Source organism: Urocitellus parryii, chromosome 11, assembly GCF_045843805.1.
Source record: "Urocitellus parryii isolate mUroPar1 chromosome 11, mUroPar1.hap1, whole genome shotgun sequence".
NCBI lineage: Eukaryota > Metazoa > Chordata > Mammalia > Rodentia > Sciuridae > Urocitellus > Urocitellus parryii.
In genome coordinates, this window is record NC_135541.1 from 80,627,827 (window position 1) to 80,651,172 (window position 23,346).

General features: G+C 39.4%; 1 pseudogene; it reads right to left on the minus strand.

Moving 5' to 3' along the window:
- Positions 1–6,728: 6,728 nt before the first annotated feature.
- On the minus strand, positions 6,729–14,008 carry LOC144249285 (protein arginine N-methyltransferase 6-like; annotated as a pseudogene).
- Positions 14,009–23,346: the final 9,338 nt, after the last annotated feature.

The window sequence follows — 23,346 nt, forward strand, 5'->3', positions numbered from 1 at the left end:
TGGTTTTCTTGGCTATTTTAATTTAATTTTAAGTCTTGATTATAAACATCCAGCAATGTTATTTTCACCTTAAATTAAGAGTATTGGGCTTTAGCTGAAGTTTGGCCTACTTTGGAGTCATTCTGACATGTAGTAAGATGGAAGGCATAGCCTTATCTCTCAGGTAAGCCAGGGCTCTTTATAAATCTTAGGTAAAGTGTTCTAGTATTGAAGTTGATCTTCTTTTTAATATATTATTTTATAAAGTTTACATATATTGTTGCTTGATGTCACATGAAGATTAGCTAACACAATATGATATTACATTTAAATTGTACCCAGTGTATAGAACTTTATATTAATCTTATTCATAACAGGTCCAGTTATAGAACATTAAATGATATAAATACATCTCCAATATGTTATTTTTATAAGCCTAAAATTACCATTCAACCTTTTGGAGAACATCAGCTTGATATAATTTTTTTAAAGCTCCTATCTTAAAGACTTATATACCTGGAAAATATGAACACATTTAATATACAAAGAAGAGTAACAGTACCACAATTACATTGATGTTTTCATATTAATCAAGTTTAACTCTTAAAGAAATAACATATTACAATATTGCAAAATAACAGTTGTTGTTTAACCATAGTTGTATAATCCTGAATTCCTTCAAGATTACTTGCTCAAAAAAATTACATACATAACCAGTGTACACAGACTTTTTTTTATCACTTGCTTAAACTTATATAGCCAATGTACACAGACCTTCTTTATCATTTGCTTAAACCCTCTTGTTTACTTAATAGACTCTCTTATCCAGAAACACATTTTCATTCTATTAAATCCATACTTAGGACCTTTTAATTTCTCTTTCCAATCTGTTAACTCTTTCTGTATTCACACTTTGAAATAATCCTTGTAAATTTCTGAATTTAGGCAAATTATTCCAATTTAATAAGAGATATTTTGTTATTTGCAGTACACAATTAATCACATCTGTTTACCATTTCATGAAAACATAAACAATGTTTAAATGTATATAATTATATTGTTCTAGGGATGGACAAGGCAAGGCACTTAAGATAGCAGTGAAGATAGGGAAACAGTTTTATTTGGTTGCAGCCAGATTCAGAGGGCACAGCTTCTGCTGTAATCAATTAATCCCCTGAACTCCAAGTTTAGGTAGTTTCAGAATTTTTCACCCAGCATGTAAGGGAAGGAGCTCAGAAGTTCACAGTCTGCAGAAGTTCAAAAAAGCAGTTTTTTTTTTTCTTTTCTGTTCTGGGAAAGTTAACCCTTCAAGGACACCTGGGAAGGGGAGAGCTTTTTCTTCCCTTTCTTTCCTCCCCCTGCCAGCTGTTACCATGGAGCCCAGTTAGTAACTCCCTTATCTTAGAAATGTAGTCAGCACTTTTGAAAAACTAGTAAGGAGGTGTCCAGCACCTGGAGTGCTGATTTTTCCCATACAGTAGCCAAGTAAAACAGGGCAATATGAAAATAGGAAGTTTATCTACACTGAACTGTTTTGTAGAGTTTCTTTTGCTGAAAGTCCTAAAATCAGCCATGATGAATATTGCTCTAGAAGGTCAGTTAAGACTTTTCTGTGGGCCTGGGTAGGGAGGGGGAAGATGGGAAGGTGGGGCTGAGAGCAGCTCTGGTGGATCTAAGAATGAAGAAGAAGATGTAAAAGAATAATGGGAAAGGGGTTTGGGATTTTCCCTAGCAAGGAAAACTTGAGCAGTAGAACAGGTAGAGCAGAGAGGAAGACGGGAGTGAATATCTCAAAAAGCCTGTAAGGGACTTTAATTCTTAGTAACCTGTTTTTAATGATGACAAAGCAACTTTAAAGGTCATTTTCACCAGATCTTGAACAGAGGTCTGAGGGCTCTCCTCAGCTGGTTTGAGCTTTGGGTTAGCTGGTAAGAGGACCTGGTGGGACTGAATGTGGGCACTGACAGGAGAAGAGAGGAGTGAGTGGGTGGAGAGATTCCTTCAGTAACTGCTACCTCAGCAAGGGGGCAAGAGTCTGAGGAAGGGTGGTGATGTACATTTTTGATCTATTATTTGGAGGGGAGAAAGCAGGTTACTGAGGTGGGAGTGAAGGCAGAGAGTCTGGGGCAGATGGCTGAGGGTGAGGACTTACTCTAGCCAGGCTATAGGATGGAGGTTCATTAGCAGGGTCAAAATTTGTGGATGAGTGCGGAGGAGGAGAAAGTTGGGGATCGATGGTTGGGGGAGTTGATTTGCAAGCTGGAAGAATTTGTAGATGTTGGCAAGAGGTGCAGAGAGCATAATTGGAACAGAGCAAGAAGAAAGTGATCTTTAACTATTTTTTTAAACGCTCACAGTAATTGTAGAGGTCCCTTAGAATGGAGGGATCCAGGGAGCCAAAAGGGAGCCATCTGCTTTGGTTGTTAAAGGGATAAGTGGGCCAAGGCTGGGTGCTATATTTGTTCAATTTTTGGGTTTGATATCTGGTGTCAAGGAGAGGGTTTTGAGGTTATCCAAGAGGCATTGTAGGGGAGAGTCAACCGGCAGAGAGGACACATTACCCATGTCACAAACGTAGTATAAGGAGAAGGGAAGAGGACTCAAAGTAGTATAGGGGAGAAGGAAGGAGACGCAAACATAGTATAAGGGAGAGGGAAGAAGACACAAAGATAGTATAAGAGAGGAGGAGGAAACTGATTTATTGGCGAAAGGGGCATCCCCACTAGAGCCAAAAATTAGGAGTGCCTTAGTGGCAGGTTCCAGCTGCAGAGATTGGTCATGACCAAATCCTGACAGTGGAAGCTCTCCTCCTGGATGGAGCCAGAGCCGAGGGAGACCTTGGTCAAGGCTTTTTGGGACCCCTCCTGGAGACGCCGGATAATTCCAGGGCCATAAAGAGGGGAAAGAGAGAGACAGGGGAAGAGAGAGGAAGGGGAGAGTAAGCATCTCTCTAGCACCCCAGTCTTGAAGGTGAGGACTAGGACTTTATGAGAGCCACTGAAACCGTGAAGGTCTGGGTGGGGTGTGATGTTTGGTTCTCTGTTATGTGTCCCTGGAGGTTACACAGTCCTTTGAGGGAGATCTACAAAGCCTATGCTGGTAAACTACCAGCTGGGAAGGGGAATAATTTTGAACCCAAGAGTCTAATCTGCCCAAGGAAAGAGTCCCTAAGGGCCACTGTGGCCTTAAAGGCTGTGGTGGGGTGTTTTCCTCCCCGCAGGTGGGCAAAGAGGTTTGCTTGATTGTCAATGGTCAAATCCTCCTGCCACCATCATTGGGTTTAAGACTCCAGGAAGGGGAAACTCACCAATCGAATGCCGGTGGTGGATGGAGTTCTGGTGGTGGAGAAAGTGTGTTCAGGCTGTCCAGTGAGTGGCACTTCTGAAGGAAGAGGGACCCAAAAGTGTGTTTTAACCCTCTGCAGGGATTCGACACCAATGAAAGGAAAGTGACCACAACAGTCAGATCAACCAAGAGATCTTTATTACAGCAGTGCAGCAGAGGAGAAAAGAGAGAAAGAGGAGAGAGAGAGAGAGAGAGAGAGAGAGAGAGAGAGAGAGAAAGAGAGAGAGAGTGCAAGAGAGAGAGAGAGACAGAGAAAGCAAGAGAGATAGCAAGAGACAGAGAGGGGCCCAGCAGGAGGGAGTTTTTATAGCCCAAATCTAATGGGGTCTCTGGATCTGCAAGCTACCTTGTTGGCACAAGGGGGTTAAGTGTTTGGCCTTGAGTGGCAGGCTGAGTGTTCAGCCTTGAGCAGGGGGGGCAAAGTGCTCAGCCTTGAGTGGGGGCTTGGGAGTTTGGGCTTGAAGCAAACAGGTGATAAAGAACCATACAGAGGGTTTGAGAGGCCAGGTCATCCTGCAGCTAACTTTGTTTGGCATGCATTCTTGTCCCTCACTATATCCCAAAACCTTCTCTGCTCTCTTGCTGGACACTATGTTTTCAACATTCCTTCAGGGTTCTGTCCATGTCTTAGCAAATCTGTCAAAAGTGGGAAATGTCAACCTTGAAGAACTTTGTTCCCTAAACCCTAAGACAGAGGATGGAGGACAATATTCAGAATCACCTAAGGAAAAAAAAATTCTTTTATTCAATCCATAATGGATATATTGGTAGGAATAATAAACATAAAACTCACCACCTAACATGACACATGATAACATTTGCTCTTGAGTATAAACTGCCATACAAGTTAAAAATTTCTAATAGAATTTAGATACATAATGTGATCCTAAAAAACTAAACTTAATAAAAATAATAGCCACTATACAGATTATAGAAATCAAGATAAATCAGAATAATAAAATCTTTATACATTGTACAGATAAGAGAATAAACACCAAGAAAAATAATTTCATAATATTGAAAAAAGCAAAAAATAATAAGTAGTTTAATTCCTGAAATAGTATCTAGTAGATATTCAACAGGTATTTGTTAAATAAAAGAATGCACTTGCCCAAGGAATTAGATTGTGCCTGATGGGAATTAATCAGAAAACACTTGTTTTTTAAAACAACTTTTTTGATATAATTGACATAATACTCAATTTATCTATTTAAAAGATGTTTTTAATGGTTTTTAGTATATTCAGTATGTGAAATCACCATAATCAATTTTAGAACATTTTTGTTACCTCCAAAAGAAAGCTTGCACTCATTGTAAAGGTAAAATTTCTAAGCTGATTCTAAGCTGCAAAAGTCTGAGTTAAAGTGTAGAAGACTAGGTATTGTTAAAATTCTTCTGCTACCCCTGGAACCTGTAATCCCTGTAGCTGTTAGGACAATGCTGGAACTGCCCAGTAAATATCCCCATTGATTCCCTGGTTGTTTAATGGCTAAGGGCTCCAAGTAGCTTGGCACGTAAGCATCTAGGCTCCAAAACCAATCAGTTTAAATGTGTACCCCAATTAGAAGTGACCAATCACCCCTGCCCAGACTGTTCCCGCCAATGAATGGACTAATCATGTCTCAGAGTTGTTGTTCAATTTTCCCGCGCCTCATGATGATTTGTTCTGATGTAAACAAAGCCCCCCCCCCCCCCCCCGCCCTCTCCAAAAAGTGTACTTAAGCTCTGCTTGACCTCTGCTCTGGGCTCTGGGCTGCTCTCCCTTCTTGAGTGAGCACGGAGCAACAGCGCGCTGGAATGGATCCCCAATAAATCCACTTTTGCCAATTGCATGGAGCCAGTCTCTTCTGTGGTCTCTTTCTCCGAGGTTCCGCTGGACCCTTACATCATTAGTAGTCATTCTATACCTCCCTCCCTCCCACCCCTCAGACTCAAGTGAAAACAATTTATCTACCATTTGTTTCTAAGATTTTGCTTTTTCCAGATATTTCTTTTATTTTTATTTTTAGACTTAAATACTTTAATATGCAATGAAGAAAAGAGAATGCAAGTTACAATAAATAAAATGCTAGAGTACTTAAGAACACAACTTCTGCACTTTTTCTATTAGCATATAAAAGCTACTAATATGCAAAAACCATACCTTTAGTCCTTTGAATTGCCCTGAAGCTATGTTCTGAAGCGTTTGTAACACTTAAGAACTGGCATTAAAAAGGCAAAAGGCATTATAACTCATAAACAGCACACAAGTCTTACTTAATCTCTAAAAATAATAGGAATGCAAATGTTTTATTTGCCATAGAGATAAGGAGGGAAATATCAGTGGAATGAATTGGACAACATGACTCACACTTCATTACAAGCCATTTTCCCAAATTCACAACTTTCACATTTGAGTGATCTTAAAAAAAAAAAAAAGTTAAAAAAGAAAAGAAAGGAACTTTCACTAGATGTAAATAGGCCAAGTCATTTAATCCCTCCACATGTTTAAATTGACTACACTTTTCTAGCTGGGAATGAATTTCCTTATTTTAGTGAGCTTAAATAATGTACCCATGGTAATGAATAAGGCCTGGGTTTAGGTCCAGAAACCTTCTCTATCAGCCTGTTTCATAATTACTCCAATATTATGGAACACAATAAGACGTTTTCTTAGTTCAGTTTTAATAGTAATAAGAATTTTTAAAATCCATGCTACTTCGCAGTTTTTCAGACTTTTTTCTCCTAAATGTGGATTTTGAAATTCTTAGGTATGCTATATAAGTATATAAAGTCCATTTCCATGTGTTCATAAACTTTAGCACCCAATAAAAGTAGTAGGAACTGGGCTATATAAACTACTTCCTCATCTCCACCCCTTAATTACCAGTAATGAGTTTTATTTAGGGAACAATGAGGAACAAGTACCATAGCCTTCAGGCATCTAGCAATGGAGGGAATTCATACACAGAAATTAAGGCTCTGGAGAGGTTAAGTCATAGTGGAAACTTCCGGAGTGAAACTGAACTCTTATACCCTTTTTCCAGCTGCAGACTTAGATAAGGTGTGAGGTGTTTAGTTTGTGCTTGGGACCCACCATAAACTGACATTTTATCCATCTCTTTTTTTTTTCTTCCATGAAAGAAAAGAAATGGAAATACAAGTGCTTGTTACCACATGCTTTTAAGGCTTAAAAGCCTATCAATAAGCATGTTGTATCCGTGATTGAGGAGATCACTTTATAAATTGCCAGAAGAATCTCCTCTAATGGAGACTGAAGTCACTCTCTCTCCCCAAGAACCATGAGGGAAAAGAGAGATAGTCCCCTACTTGCACATGAAATCTCCCTTTCTCCTCCGACTTCCCTATTCCTCTCCCAAACAGGCCAGGCTGCCTTGGGAGGTGGTTGGGAGAAAAAGCAATGCTCAGTCCCCCATGGCAAAGTCTTTGGTCTTTTCCTCCTGGTCCCCCATTTTGTAGCGCAGCAGAAAGCGCAGGTGAAGAGGATTGTCCTGGGAGGGCAGCAGTGGTGATCTCTGCTGAAATGACCCTGCCTTGCTCCACTTGTACTGTCTCCGTTAGGAATAGGAGTGTCTGCTTCCAGAGTGTGGCCCGGTGAAAAGGCGAGATGGACAGCACCAGGGGTTTCTCCGAATCTCCTCCAGGGAAGGTCACCTGGAACCAAAAGGCCAAACCATGCATGGGCGCCCAGACATAACAGCTGTAGAGAAAGGGCCCACCCACCTTGCCTCCAGCTCAAGCTCCAGGCGCGCAGGTTAGCTGGAGCTGAGCAAAGTGCTGCAGCCAGGCCAACACATCCTGGCTGGAAGGACCCTGCACCAAGATCTCCCAGTGGCTCATGAGGCAGCTTATGGCGAAACTCTCTAGGAAACTCATGTCCATGCCTTAGTGCTGCTTCACCTGGCTCCAAAAGCCTAGGCGCCACTCCAGCATCTGGTTGCTGATGGGGACTACAAAGAGCTCAGTGAAAACCAGTAGGAGAATATCGACCTCCCTCAGCCACTGGGTCTGCAGGTTCAGCACAGACCTCAGCATGGACTCATGCAGAAGTCCATAGCCCATTCACTCGCTTACAATGGCATCCACGTGCTCTGGCAACTCCACCATCTCCACCGGACCCTTCAGGACATGCACTTGGTCCTCCAGCCCGTTGAGCCGCCTTGCCTCTCGGGCCTCTTGCCAAATGTTACTACCAGCCTGGGCACAGAATATGCTCAAAATGCTGGTGCCTGAGCCCACCTCCAACAAGGTCTTGCCTTGCAGAGCTGCCGGGTTCCACAGGATGCCAAGGCGGTAGGCATTGGTGAGGACGCAGTTGGAGATCCTCTCCTCCCCGACATGTCCCTGTAGCACTCCTAGTACAGGTGGTCCTGCTTGCTTGCTCTTAGTCCTCTGGGGTCGGGATCATGGCAAGTCCACCTCCTGCTCCCCGTCCTCTTCTTCTTCAGTTCTCTCCCCTCCTTTGCTGCCGCCCCCCCATGACTCTCCAGGTATTTCATATAAATGGAATCATACAATATGTGGTCTTTTGTGATTGATTGGCTTCTTAACATGATGTTTTCAGGTTTCACCTACAGTGCAGCATGTATGAGTACTTCATTTCTTTTTATTGCCAAATATTCCCTTTTATGGATACACCACATTTTATTCAGTTGACAGATCCTGGGGTGATTTACATATTTTTTGGCTCTTATGAATAATGCCATATGAAATTCATGTGCAAGTTTCTATGTGAACATTTTATTTTCATTTCTCTAGCATATATACCTTTGGGACTTACTGGGGCATATGCTCTTTCCCCCTACTGGTTAAGGGTAAGTTCAAAGAAAAAAATGGAACTGTTAATTCTGGCTGAGAAATTAGAAAAGACTACTTAGTAAAAGTGGTATGTGAGCTAAGTTTTCAAATAGGAGTGATATGATTCAACCAGAAAAGGGAAAATGAGATGAGAGAAATTCAGACATTTTGACTTCAATAACATTTGACTTATGTTTGCATATCATTATCCACAGTACATGTATGAAAACACAAATTGGTGTAAATATATTTTATATACAACAAGAGATATGAAAGCTGTGCTCTGTAAGTGTAATACAAATTGTAATGTATTCCGCTGTCATATAAAAAATCAATTAAAAAAGGCATTTTAAAGAGTGTTATATCAGTAGTAAATCTTCATCAACACAGCATATGTTTTTATTTCTGAATGTTTTATTTGTATATTATAGTTACACATAATAGTGGGGCTCATTTTGACATAATTATATATCATGGAATCAAATTTTCTCCAATTCAGTCCCCAGTACTTCCCCTTTTCCTCTCCTTCTCCCTCCTCCTATTTCCTTTCTACTCTAATGGTCTTCCTTCTATTTATTTATAATTTTAAAATTTAGTTCTTTATATATAAACATAAAACTCAAATTCACTGTGGTCCATTCACATGTACATAGCATAATTTGGTCAATTTTAATCCATTGTTCCTCTCCTTTCGAATTCCTCCTCCCTCCCCATCCATTGCTCCACTGATCTCCCTTCTATTTTCACAGGATTCCTCCCTCACTTTTTCCCCTTTCTTTGGTCAAGCTTCCTTCTATGAGAGAAAACATTCAACCTTGACTTTCTGAATCAGACTTAATATATATATATATATATATTCATATATTAGTAAAATACTCACAAAATTTAATATTTGACTAGAACTCTACAGTTTCATGGCATTGAGTACATTCACATTTGTACAACCATCACCAACAACCATCTTCAGAACATTTCCATCTTGGCAAATTGCAACTTTTCACCCTTAATAAAGATAACTCCCAGTCCCTGGCAACCTCCACTCTACTCCTAGAGTACTTTTGGACTGTTTCTCTTTCACTTAGTAAGAGATATCCACCACTGACTAATGGGTGGTGTCTATATTTACAGGCCTTGCTGCACATACATGATTGAGTGTATTGTAAGGACAGGTAACAGAAAATAGGGGAAAAAAAGAGGTGTAGACAAAAAGTAAACATATGGATCTCTATTCACAGGCTTAAGCAGCCCTGCCACAGATCTGCCTGATTATTTCACATCAAGAAATTGACATTCCACCTGGTGCTATGGTGCATACCTCTAATCCCACCAGCCTGGGAGGCTGAGGCAGGAGGATTGCAAATTCAAATCCAGCCTCAGCAGAAGCAAGGGACTAAGCAACTCAGTGAGACCCTCTCTCTAAATAAAATACAAAAGAAAAGAAGGCTGGGCATGAGACTTGGTGGTTGAGCACACCTGAGTTCAATCCCGAGTACTAAAAAAACAAAACAAAAAACATAAAAAGCAAAAAAAAAAAAAAAACAGAAATTGACCTTGACATTGACCTTCCTATAATCCCAACTACTCAGGAAGCTGAGGCATGAGGATTGCAAATTTGAGGGCAACCTGGGCAGCTTAGCAAGACCTTGTCTCAAAATAAAGTTTGTAAAAAGGGCTGGGGATGCAGTTCAGAGGTAGAATGCTCCTGGGTTCCAGTCCCCAGATTTTTGGAGCCATTTTCACTTTGCAGATCCACCAGCAGTTTCACACTTTCCCAGTTTCCCTGCCTTCACAGGAGGCCAGGCACATCACAGCACCATTATAGCTTCTTGTCCTCAGTGCCCATCCATGGTGAGGATTCTGCTGAGGGTCCTGTAGGCACTTCCATGTTCCCCTCTTGTACCATCACAGTCCTGGCATTGAACATCACATGTTTTCCCATGACCTTGGATTGAAATCTAAATTTTGAAGAACCCTGAGCCCCCAGAACCCAGCTAACCTGAAGCACACTTCCTTGCACTGATGCTTTCTGTCAAGAAAGCATTTCATAGTGCAGGCTCTTGAAAAACAACTTGGCAATGCCTCAGAGTTAAACAGTTATACTATGATGGAGGAACTTTCCAAAAGTGTCAAATAAAAATTAATCACTGTATAATCCTAAGCTATATGTCTAGTAAATCATATTAGTTAGTAGAGTGACTGACTGGATTCATCAAAAATTGAGTATTAAAGAAAATTCTTTTTTAACACTTGTGTACTTTACTTGAATATAATAACACATAAGTAATTAGCTTAGCCTTATAAAAATATGGAGCTTGGCCAAAATATTTACACATTTTTTAAATTAATGGTAGAATACACATACCACTCACCATCACAATCATTTTTAAGTGTACAGTTCAGATCAGTTGCTTAATTACAGTCACGTGGTTGTGTGCCCAATCTTCAGAACTCTTTATCTTACAAAACCAAAACTCCATTTCCATTTAGCAACTCCATATTCCACTATTCATTCCCTGGCAATCACCAATCTAACTTTCCTTCTCTATGAATCTTACTACTCTGGGTCAGATAGAACAGGAGCAAATCTGCTCATCCCTAGAAGTAGATAGGACAAGAGGAAGGATGGACATTTTGAGAAAATGGAGAGGATTAATACAGTATGTTTGTGTCTTGTTTTGTCTTGGTTTGTTGTATTGTCTTTGTTACGAAAATCTTGAAGGGGTGTTAAGTAAATTGCTAAGGGAAGGAGGCACCCTAGTGGAACCAAGAACAGTTAGGGCAGCACAAAATTGTATATTCAAAGTTTTTCCCTCCTCAGAATGGTGAAGACATTGTTTCATTCTCTTCTAGCACAGAGTGTTCCTAATAAGAAGTTTGATGCCAGTTTATTATTGTTTCTTGGTAAGTGACCTCTTTTTCCTCTTTTTCTCTAGAGACTTTAAAAAAATCTACTTTTCCTATGTTTATTGCAGCACTGTGCACAATAGCCTAGATATGAAATCGACCTAAATGTCCATCAGGAGGTGAATGGATCAAGAAAATGTGGTATGTACACACTGGAAATTCTATTCAGCCATAAAAAGAAGAAAAACCTGCCATTTGCAACAACAGAGATGAGCGTATAGGGCATTATGCTCAATGAAATGAGTTCATGACAGAAGGACATATTCTGCAATATTCCACTTCCAAGAGATTCCTAAAATAGTCAAATTTGTAAAAGCAGAAATATAATGGTGGCTGCCAGGTACTGGGGGAGGGGAAATGGGCAGTTTCTGTTCCATGTCTAGAAAGTTTCAGTGAACCAGGATAAGTAAGTTCTAGAGATCTGCTGTACAACACTGTAGTTGCAGTGAACACACTGTCCAATAAACTTAAAATGTAGTAAAAAAGGTAGACCTCATCTTATATGTTCTTACTACAGTAAAATGTAAAAATAAAATCCTTTCTCTAATCATTTGGTGTGATAAAATTTCCTGGCAACATGACATGGTCTTTTTTTTTCCCTTGGTACTCATCCCCTTTCTTAAGAATAGTTATGTCTTTAACTTTGGAGATCTCTCTATAATTTTTACCATTTCATTCTTCCTTATTTTTATTTTTTCTCTATTGTTTTAAAATATTTTTTAAGTATTGATTATTTTTTAGTTGTATTTAGACACATTATCTTTATTTCATTCTTATGTGGTGCTGAGGATCGAATCCAGGGCCTCACACGTGCACCTCAGACATGCTAGGTGAGCGATCTACCGCTGAGCCACAACCCCAGGCCCAACATTTTGTGTATATGTGTGTGTGTGTGTGTGTGTGTGTGTGTGTGTGAGATGCTGGGGATTGAAGCCAGGGCCTTGTGCATGTGAGGCAAGCAGGCAAGCACTCTACCAACTGAGCTATATCCCCAGCTATTTTTCTTCTCTATTCTATTTGCTGGGAATTGAAACTTAAGGATTTATTTTCTTTGTTTCACCTTCTCTGAAGCTCTCTTTTTCTAATCTTTTGATTTATATTCTAGAAGGGGTCCAAGTCTTTGTCTTTCAACACTTCAATTTTATTTGGGATGTTACTGGGGATTGAACCTAGGGGTACTTTACCACTAAATTACAGTCCTTTTTATGTTTTTATTTTAAGACATGGTCTTTCTAAGTTGCTGGAGCTGGTCTGAAACTTGTGATCCTCCTGTCTGAGTGTCCTGAGTCCCTGGGATTACATGTATGTGCCGCAAAACCTGGCACACAGTCCCATGAACTTTCAATTGATTTTTAAAATTTTAACAATCGTATGTTTAGTTTACAAGACTTTCCTTTTGTATTTTATTTTGATCTGTGTGTGTGGGGGCAGTGTGAGGAGTAGGATCATCTAGGGCTAATATTGTGGAAGTAATTAATATATTTTCAAATTTCTCTAAGAATACAAATTCAAATATTTTAGTTTTTTTTTCCTATTTTATAAGCCTACAATCTCTGTTCTTTTTTCTGCTTTAGTAAATCTTGGATTTGTTTGTTTATTCTGCTTCTTTTCTTTGTCTTTCAACACTTCAATTTTATTCGGGGAGTTACTGGGGATTGAACCTAGGGGCACTTTACCACTAAAGTGGATCTTTAGTTGTCCATCATATTTAAGAATGGGACTGTCCTAGATAGCTTTTTGGAGTTTCTTACTATTGAATATATAGGTCTTTCCTCCTACAAGTTAAGTGCCTGTGCTGGGAGCTCCATGTACATGGGAAGGATAATTAATTATGGTAATGCTGGTTACCAAAATAAGCCTCAAAACTTCATTGGTTTTCTATGGTATTTGCTTGTTTCTCAACTGCAGCATGGTTCATATGTTCCTGATTCATGGATGGATTTTCCTCATGTAGTGACTCAGAGACCCAGGCTCCTTCAACTGATGCTACGGCCATCTTTGACCTTCGTGGCTTCTGCTTCTGGCTGGCACAGTGTGAGTGAGAATGTGAAAAGGCACTATTTCTTTCTTTATTCCTTCCTTTCTTTCCCACTTCCTCCTCACCACTCCACCACCCCACCATCCACTGGGTACAGAACCCATGGCCTCACAAATGTTTAGCATGTGCTGTACCATTGTGCTACATCCCAGCTCTGCAGTTGCTTTCTTAAATGCCCTAGCCTGAAAGTGACACACACCACTTCTACTCACATTCTGTGTAGTTAAATAGCTACATTTGGATATAAGGGAGGCCAGAAAATAAAATACCCAGTCTGGTAGTCCCTTCCCAGAAAAGCATCAGGTTAAGGAATGAGTAAGTCAAGTTCTTGTTACATAGATAAACACAGCTTTTTAATATATATATTTAAATTGGGGATGGACAAATACCTTTATTTAATTAATTAATTTGTTGATTTTTATGTGGTACTGAGGATCAAACCCAGTGCCTCACACATGCCTGACAAGTGTGCTACCACTGAGCCACAACCCTAGCCCCAGCTAACCACAGTGTCAATAAACAGATTTACCCACTAGTTGCCTTAATCTTGGGGTTAGAATGTTGATGAGTTTTAGTTTTGCAGGGAGAGATTTGGAACTCCAAAGAAGAAGGCAGAGGGCTTTACTGAGGACATTGATGTCCATCCTCAGCATACCTAATTCTCCTCAGTTTATTCTGTTTTTCAGAAGAAAACTTATTTTATTTTTCCCAGAGATGAAATGCTAGTTGGTATTTCATGTATTTAAAAATGGCAGAGGAAGGCAGGAAGTGTAGGCAGATATCTGGTGCCATCATGTGCTAGGCCCACTTTCAAACAATCCTTCCATTTTAGCCTCTTAGCTCTCTGCCCTTAGAGGCACCTGCAAACTGAGCCTGAAGCTTCTGTGGGTTTCTGCCATGGAGATTTATCTCTCCTACACAAAAATCACTTCCTGCATATTCCATCCTGCACTGGCAATTCTTCTCCTGCTTCCCTTGGTGTTCTGAATTAATTCCCATTTATCATTAGGCCTTAGAAAAGTAGGGAAGAAAAAGTCTTGGGCTGGGTCTTGAAACCCCAGAAGTTTCCTTTCAGGAATATTTCATGTATTCAACCAGAGTTTGATTTGGGTATATTATCTTTAAAAGGTCACTTCTCTGTCTGCTCAATTGTTTTAAAGCATGTTCAGAACTAGCAGCTCTGACTACTAATTTTGGGTTTTCATCAGGGAGCATGGCTCCTAGAGTCTGTCATCCTCTGCCTTCCAAAAGGCCAGTAGGAGGGTGATACTTGAAGTGTGTTTAGAGGACATTTGTTTCAATTATTTAACCTCTATTCTTCAAATAAATTCGAATAGTCCTTTGCCTAGTCTTAGCCATACCTGCATTGAATGAGTTATGGTTTAGCTTTATGACCTTCATTTTAACAACACAACATAGTACCCTTATTAAGCCCGTTATTGTGATTATTTTAGGAATTTTTAAGAGACCTTATCAGCTATCTTTATCTTTCAGAAAGATTTTTTCAAACAACTCTTTGCTACAAAAACTTGACTTTTTTCAAAACCCAGATGCATTCCCTCCTTTCTGATAATGAGAATTATACAATTCATTGTAGAGTCATGTGCTGAATGCAGATGCTTTGATCAACAAGGCAAACCTTATACTTGGTAGCTAGAAGATACAGCTTAGTGTGTAGTGGGGCTATGCCACCTAGGTTTGTGTATGTGCACTCTGGTGTTCACTCAATAACATTGTCTAAGGATTGGTTTTTAAAAATACATCCCTGTCATTAAGCAACATGATGTCATTTCCCTTTATCATCTTTTTAAAGTTCTTTAGTCTTGATTTTTATTCTCTGAAAACTCTAAAAGTGTCTCTATGATCATGTGAATTCAGGGCTGAGGTTGTAGCTCAGTGGTAGAGAACTTGCATGGCACATGTGGGGCACTGGGTTTGATCCTCAGCACCACATAAAAATAAATAAATAAAGAAAGAAAGAAAGAAAAAAAGAAAGAAAGAAAGAAAGAAAGAAAGGTGTTGTGTCCATCTACAACTAAAAAAAAAAAGGAAAAAAATGAAGATAATATAAATTGAGGTAGAACTGGGTTGGTAATTGGTTTCATACTTTACCCGGCTGCAATTCTCAAATGGGGACAGGGTAAAGGTGTGCAAGGTGAAGAGTGCTCTGTGATTATTTAAGGCTTTTTAAATTTAATATATGGTACAATTTTAAAATAATTTGTTTCTTATACATTTTATAAATGTAAACATAAATTAAAATACACATTAACTGGAAATCTCCTTGAGAAATTTTTTTTAACCTTGCAATAATGTGGCCATAATTTTTACATAATACAACTTTTTGGACTCTACTTATAGTAAAATTTTCCTATATCTTCCTTTATTTATTAATTCTACAGGGTTAATAAAATTTACACACTATTTGTTGACAATGATCAGCATACATTTTATGTTATACTTATTGTATAATGAATGGGTTATCTTATTATACACTTCAAAACTCCTGTACAAGATAACATAAATATCATGAATATGAAAATAAGGTAAATAAAAAAAAAATAGTTGAGCACATTTTGGTATGTATCTATTTTGATAGAATATAATATATTTGGTACTCATTTCCATAGAGAAAATACTTTTCTTCCTTTTAAATATTTCTTTGAAGACATACAAAATAGCCTTACTATTTGTAGTGGATTGAAAAAGGAATCTGCAAAATTCATGTCCATTGGAACCTCAGAATATGATCTTGTTTAGAAATAAGGTCTTTGCAAATGTAAATATTTAAGATGAGGCCATACAGGATTAGAATGTGCCCTCAAACCCAATGATTGATGACCTTGTAAGAAGGTCATGGGAAGACCCAGAGACACATATAGGGTGAATACCTCTTATGACAAAGGCAGAGATTAAAGTGATGCAGCTAAAAGTCAAAGAAAACCAAAGATTGCTGGCAGCCACCACACATTAGAAAAGGGGCTAGGGACAGAATCTCCTCTGAGCCTTTAGAAGGAACACACTCTGCCAACACCTTTATTTTGATCTTCTGCCTCCTGAACTAGGACAGAGTAATTTTCTATTGTCTTAAGTCATGGGGTAACTGGTAATTTGTTACAGAAATCCTAGGAAACTGCCCTAGCTCAAATTTAAAACATCTTCTTCTGTGAATACTTATAAGTTGAGCATTTACTGGAGCTCCACAAATAACTGCCAGCTGATAACTTTCCAAATGAGAGTTAACTAACTCACTGGTACCTATAGGAGCATTTCCACAGTAATCTTAAAACATGATGAAGAAAAGCCATTTTTCCCTTCTTTTTCATAGAAAACACACTGTGGTTTAATATAAAATGCTTTAGTGCAATTTAAATAGCTTTGATCACATGAATATTTTTATATGAATTATAGTCAAAGGAGATGACATAAATAAAGCTTGTCAAATTTTATGATGTAAAGAGATGCTACTCACAAGTAATTTGAGGAAATTTTTTTATTCTTCTGTCAAAACCCACAGATGGTGCCCACATTGTGTTGGATTACTTAATCTTGGGAAGACATCAATAAGAAAGAAGTGATCTACAATACTTATGAGAAAAAAAACAGATTAAATGTATTTTCTTGAATGATGAATTTTCATGATTTTATAACACGGAGAAAAAAATATAAAAAATGATAAATGCCACAGGAATAAATTAAAATTATTATTTTTAAAAATATTTTTTATTTGCCAATGAACTTTTATTTTATTTATATGTGGTGATGAGAGTTGAATCAGATGCCTCACACATGCTAGGCAAGTGCTCTACCACTGAGCTACAACCCCAGCCCCACAAAATTGTTATTTTTGTCAAGTCATGAATGTATTTTATTCAGAATGAATTTGTGCAATTTGTATATTCATAGTTAAATATGTTATTGAGTCTGGGGAAAAAAAAAACACTTGGTTGAATACATTGCTTTTATAGAAAAAGGCCTACAACATGGTCCACAGAGGCTTACTCAAGCTGTCATTTTGATGTTCTGTTGCCCTCTACTGCTCAGAGAGACAAATTACAGTTAGCCCTTTTCTCTACCAAAGTTGATTTCTTTTCTACAGGTTAAAAAAAAAGAAAAAAAAATTGTCCATTTGCTTAATCAACTACTTATGTTCAGAAATAAATAAATAATACTGGAAATTAGAATACATAAAATCATCTGTTTATGTCTCTGTGAACTCCTCAAAGATAGGGACTCCTTGTTTTATCTTCATATCCCTGGCAGCCAATATGCTGTTTAGTATGGTTGTGTACTCAATAAATGATAGGTAAAGAAAATGCTGAGGCAATCTGTGCAAATATTCATGTCTTCATTTATCATTTTTTATGAAATTCCTTATTATAAATATCATTACCCTATATTTATAAAATTAGTAAAAAAATTCTAATATATGAATTCCATAAAGAATTAAAGTTATTTTAACATCGATATTACTCACCATTTCAGACCCTTTATTTGTAGACATTTTGACTGTGGTTTAACATGAGTACTTTTGTGGCTATGTTATTCTTTTTAGTTAATTAGAGATTTTTTGCTAGTTAGTTAGGATCAACTGTGGGAGGCAGAAAATGTGAAAATACTAGTGACTTAAGATCTGAGTTTGTTTCTGTTACACACAAATCTATGTATATCAGGTCTGACATGAAGTTTCTATTGTCCACAGGATCCTGACTCCTTCTGTCTTATAGCTCTGTCATGTATCAGCCATGTGTACTAAGTGTTACGAACAGACACAGAGCCTCTGTGAGAGTGCATTAGGATGTCTGTATGCCACATCAAAGTGGAGGTTGGCATATGGGTATACTGACAGAAGGTGTGATGTAATGGTCCATTACAACTCTATAAGATTGGTGTGCTCAATGCTTTTTATTTTTTATTTATAGACAGAGTCTTCATAATTTGCTTTAGGACCTCACTATGCTCAGGCTAGCTTTGAACTTGTGATTCTTCTGCTTCAGTCTCCCAAGCTGCTAGGATTATAGGCATGTGTCAGGGCTGGTGTACTCAATTCTGAGCTACATGATGCCCAGTAAATTTCAGAAATTGATATCTATAAATTCATAGCCCTAAATTAGTACTCATAGGGCCCAAATATCTTGTTTCTTTTGTAACATAGCCTTCTCATTCTTCACAGTAATGATCTTGAATCTCTTATTTCCTCAAATTTCTGGTCCTTGCACCCTGTCCTTCTGATACTTTCTGCTTTACATTCTTACATCCTCATTTTTGCCATAGTTCTTCATTTTTCATTTAAGAAATGGAAGCTACTGAATGGGCCCTTTCTCCACTAGGTCATATCTTTTTTCTACTGTCATATCTCCAAACTCTCAATAGAGTTTGCACCTATTTTTTTTTTCTTTTTTTGCATTGAAGGAGGACTATCTACAGCTGAAGTCAGCTACAGGTGTGAATACAGAGAATTGGATTTTCTCAAGAACAGGGTTTTGAAAATGAGTAAGATAAATGGATTATAGAGCAGGGAATAAAGGGATGTGTAAGATACGGATTAAGATGATGGATCATGGAATCTAAGTGGGACTAAATAGAGAAATGAGGACATGATGAAGTGAGGACTGTGACAATATGGAAACATTAATAAATTGTAGGTCCTGTGAGGTCCTTTTTCTTTGACTTTAGGTTATTTGTCTTCTTATTGATTTATAGAATTCCTTGTGTATTCTGAGTGCCATATTTTGTTGGTTTTAAGGTTTGTAATTTCACTCTATCTGGGGGTTTCCCCCCAAATTTTTATGATATATTATGATGCACAGATGTTTTAAACTTTACCAAATTTATATTTTATGATTTGTTTTTTATGTTTGAATTTGGAACTCCTTTTCTATATTGAGGTTTTAAAGGTTTAATTTAAATCTAGGAGATTAAAATTCTCCTAGAATTTAAAGGTTTCACCTTTTTACATTTAGAACTTCACCTAAAATGTATTTTTATTTTTAGTCCTTAATGCTCATTAACTGATTTCTGTCCCATCAGTTCATCAAAGATGCTTAAAAAAATACCGATGCTTTTTTTTTTTTTTCCAAATTCAAAAGACACAATTGAGGAACAGGCTCCAAATTTCCTTGTTCAGCTACTCTGAATGTGTGAACATATATTTATATATTGTATACATTTGCAATTGTCAATTCATGTTATATATCAGAAAGTTAATTTTTCCCTTAGATGCACACACACACCCTGAAAGACACACACAGACACACACACACACACACACACATTAGGATTTTGTTTTAGATACATACACATGCATATATATTCATATATATGTAATACACACCCCCCCCCACACACAGACACACATCCAAGGAGAAGATAACATTAGGACTTGTTTGGTATTATATGTGCATATGTATTTCTCCCTTGGCCCAGGAGGACCAAATGGGAGCTTATCTACAGCAACCTTGATTTTGAGCACAACTGAATAAAACAGCCACCTCATAAACACAACCACTCAGCCAGTTTAGAGGCTGAATCAAAATTGTGTGGGACTCTCCAGCCAAACACAACTAGGGGGAACAATGTGGTCCTCAGCTGAGACCTGAGTGGCCTCAGGATGGGAAGGGTCACAGCCTCCTGACCCCTGCGTTCTGTTGGCAGTTGCAGCGCTGCGGAAGCCCCTGGTGCCCACTACCCAGCTACAGGGCTGGGGCTCTTCTTCATTTTCGGGCTCTTTGGCACTCTGTCACCATGCTGCATGGGGTGTGGGGCTTTCTGCTGCCCATGGTGGCCGGGCTTGATTACGATGAAACTTACTGCGCTTTTGAAGAGCTCTTCCGGAAGCTGGAACTTCATGGGTCAGGGATGGTGGACATCGAGGAAGTGCCGAGAGGCCTGGAAGTCATGGGCGTCCCTCTGATGGAGGACTGCAAGGTGGGGTGAGGTGGGATCTGGACAAGGGGGGGCTGCAGTAGGCCGCTGGAGGCCTCTCCATCCTTCCCATCTCTCCTCAGGGACTCAGATGTTCTTTCCCAGTGAGCAGCTTCCTGCAAATGATGGGGTTCTGGGAACACTTGGTGCAAGTTCATGTTCTATTATTAAGCTGCTCTGTGAAATGCACAGGGAAGCTTACTGTTCTGCCTGAGGGCCCAACACCACCCAAATACACAGAAGGAAACATGAACCAACTAAGCCAGTGGAGGGCCCCTCTTGGTGGCTGATGATGGTTCATCCAAGCGCTCTCCTCAAGTGCATCCCAGCTTGGAAAGTGGGGCCTGCCCCGCTGCAGAGGATTTGCTCCAAAGGCCCCATCCCTGGGCAAGTTCTCATCAGGGAGCAGGAGCATGTCTTGGGCATTCCCCTGTGCAGTCACCTTTTGGCTGATGCAGGGAGGTAGCATTAATTACAACCACAGATTTACAGTACAACCATATACTAAAGACATATCTATAGTATAATACTGTACACTATGGTATAGAACTGTCATAAACAAATGACAGTATAATTACTATTGTATTTTCAGGGTCTCTTCATTTCTATAGCTGTGTATTCAACCAGTTGACCCAATAAAGTAAAAAAAAAAAACCACAACAGTGTTTTACTTTAAGCTTCTCTAAGAGATTACATGGCCCAATGGGCAGTGTGAGAGAGGTTTTGGGGGTGCAAAGATGTTTAAAAAGGACTGTGACCCCAGATTTTGTAGAAATCTATTTTCAAGATAAACAGAATTATATTCAGAAAGAGAAAAGAAATAAGAAATCGACTAAATTTCTCTCTGGAAGACTTGAATTAAATGATGGATGTGAAGGCAAGGGTCTCTGAGTCCAGAAAAAAAACATGTTAGCATAGTAACAATCAACATTAACTGTATCATCCTTAAGATTTACAAAGTACATGCCAGAGAAAATGAGACAAGTATGTAGTATGAATAATGCTTTCTCACATTTTACTTATGGAAATTGATGGATTGTTCCCTGAGGCAAATCAAGCCACAGATGGCAGTGTTAATAATAGTCAGTATGCATTGGTTACACTGGATTCTGGGAGGCCACGTTTTCTTTCTAGTTTTTCTGCATTCACCTTTCATTATACAATTCAAAACAAACAACAATAGCAACACCCTCCCCAGTGGTTATATCATTCTTCCCGACTGAATTTAGCCCTAGAATCTTACAATAACATTTATCTTTTCAGCAAGAGCTAGATCCTCTCCTCTTCTTCATCAGGCTGTCTAGAGTTAGCGCTGTCTTCTGTACCTCCACCTAAGGGATGACTTGGTTCCCCAGGGACATTGGAATTGTTTTGTTACATTTTTGAAGATTCTGACTGTGTATGTGCATGCACATATGTGTGCAAAGAGCCAAGAATATTGCTAAACATGTCATATTGCACAAGACAACAAAGAATTACCTGAATCCAAATGTCAATAGTATTGACATTAAGGTACCCTGACTTATTTCAACTGCAAATTTCTAGTGTTCCTTGCTCCTCCGTTCCAATAGATGAGCATACCAATTACTTCACTGACTACATGGAGGTGGCCTGAACAAACCTCTTCAGACTTTTGTTACTCTCATAGTTTACTCAGTTGTAAAATGGGGACAATAATGGTGCTTACCTTTTAGGATTATTTTGATGGTTAATGAGCAAACATGGAAAATGATTAAAATTGCTTGCTGAGATTTAAGCAGATAATTAGCCTATATATTAAATATGTCAAGTATTAGTTTATCTTTATTTATGCCTGTGCTTACTTTCTTTCCTTTAGTCTCAGGGAGTGAAGTGTTTCTTCTCCTTTTCAAGTTTGGTACTTCTTGGTCTCATGTCCTCTTATCTACTTTAAAAGAGGAAAAGTAAAACTTTCTTTTGTTTTTCAATGCTTTTAGTGTGTTTTTGTTTTTTTTAAACAGTGCTGAGTATTATACCCAGTGTCTCTCTACCTCTAAAATACATTCCCAGTTCTTTTCATTTCTTTCTTTCTTTCTTTTTTTGAGAGAGGGTCTTGCTAGGTTGCCCAGGCTGGCCTCAAACTTCTGATTTTCATGTGTCAGTCTTCTGAGTTGCTGAGATTATAGGAATGTTCCATGGTCCCTAGCCAACTTTCTTTTCTTTATCCTATATTTTCAAATTCTTCCTGTCTCATAACAATGATCCTCTCTTGACCCTGGCCCTCTCATCTTTCCCTTTTCCAACTCTCTGCTCCACTTTCAGTCAAGGTTTTGACAGAGCAAGGTCTACACTTTCTGTCTTATTTCCCTTACTCCATTTGTCTGTTTCCTTGGTCCCAGGCTTGTTCACCACCAGGTTCTGACTCAATCTGTGTACACTTTGCATTTCATCACACTAGAAGCACATCAGAGAAGGTACCCCGAGCACACTGCTTACACTGGACATCTTTGTTCTCTGTCCCTTTATTGTGCACACCCCAGCCCACAGGACACACTGTATTGGGGTGGGGGAAGAGGTACCATTAGACTAGAATGTGCCAAGTGGGCAAGTGCATTCTCGGTCAGTCAAGGCAGCACAAGGTAATTTCTCAACTATTGGCCTTGGGTATGGCTGACTACAGTCATAGCATCTCTCTATGCCATTTTCATGCCTAGGAAAGGTCCCTGGAAGACAACTGCTGCAAACACGCAGGCTTGTGTTGGTACAATGCTCAGAGACATAGGTTCCTACTGGACACTTGTCACAGGTTAGTACCTGGCCAGTGGCATGGTCAACATGGTGGTATGTGCAAGTGAGACTTGGGGCCTTTGGTTATGGCTGAGCCATGATGGTGGTGCTAAGGAATCTAAGCAGGAGAAAGGATCCAGTGATCATAGTGGCTCCAGTTCCGCACGTGATGCGGCTGCAGTAGGCAAGGGTGGTGCTGCTGCTTGCAGAGGTTCCCAGGGCTGGATGGGGGGGCGCTCGCAGGGATGCCCGGGGCAGGGCTTGTGGCTCCATGGTAGCTGGAATCTGTGGGTGCTATTGCCCAGTGCCATATCCACAGCCGCCTCCTGGGTCCGGAGCCCATCTACCTCCAACACCCCTTGTGCACTGCGGCAGCCAGGCAGCCAGGCAGAGGAGAAAGGTGGCAAAGGAGGTACTCAGCAACTGCCAAGTGGCTCACCTGCCGGGTCTGGGAGAAATAGCCTCAGCTGTAGCCTGGGCCTCCAGGTGCACTCTTCAGCGGCTGAGGAGAACCAATGAGGAGGGCTGGCCCAGAGAGAGCAAAGGGACAACTTCCCATAGCAAAGCCTCCAGCCACTACCAAATACCCTCCTCCACTGCCCAGACCTGCAGGC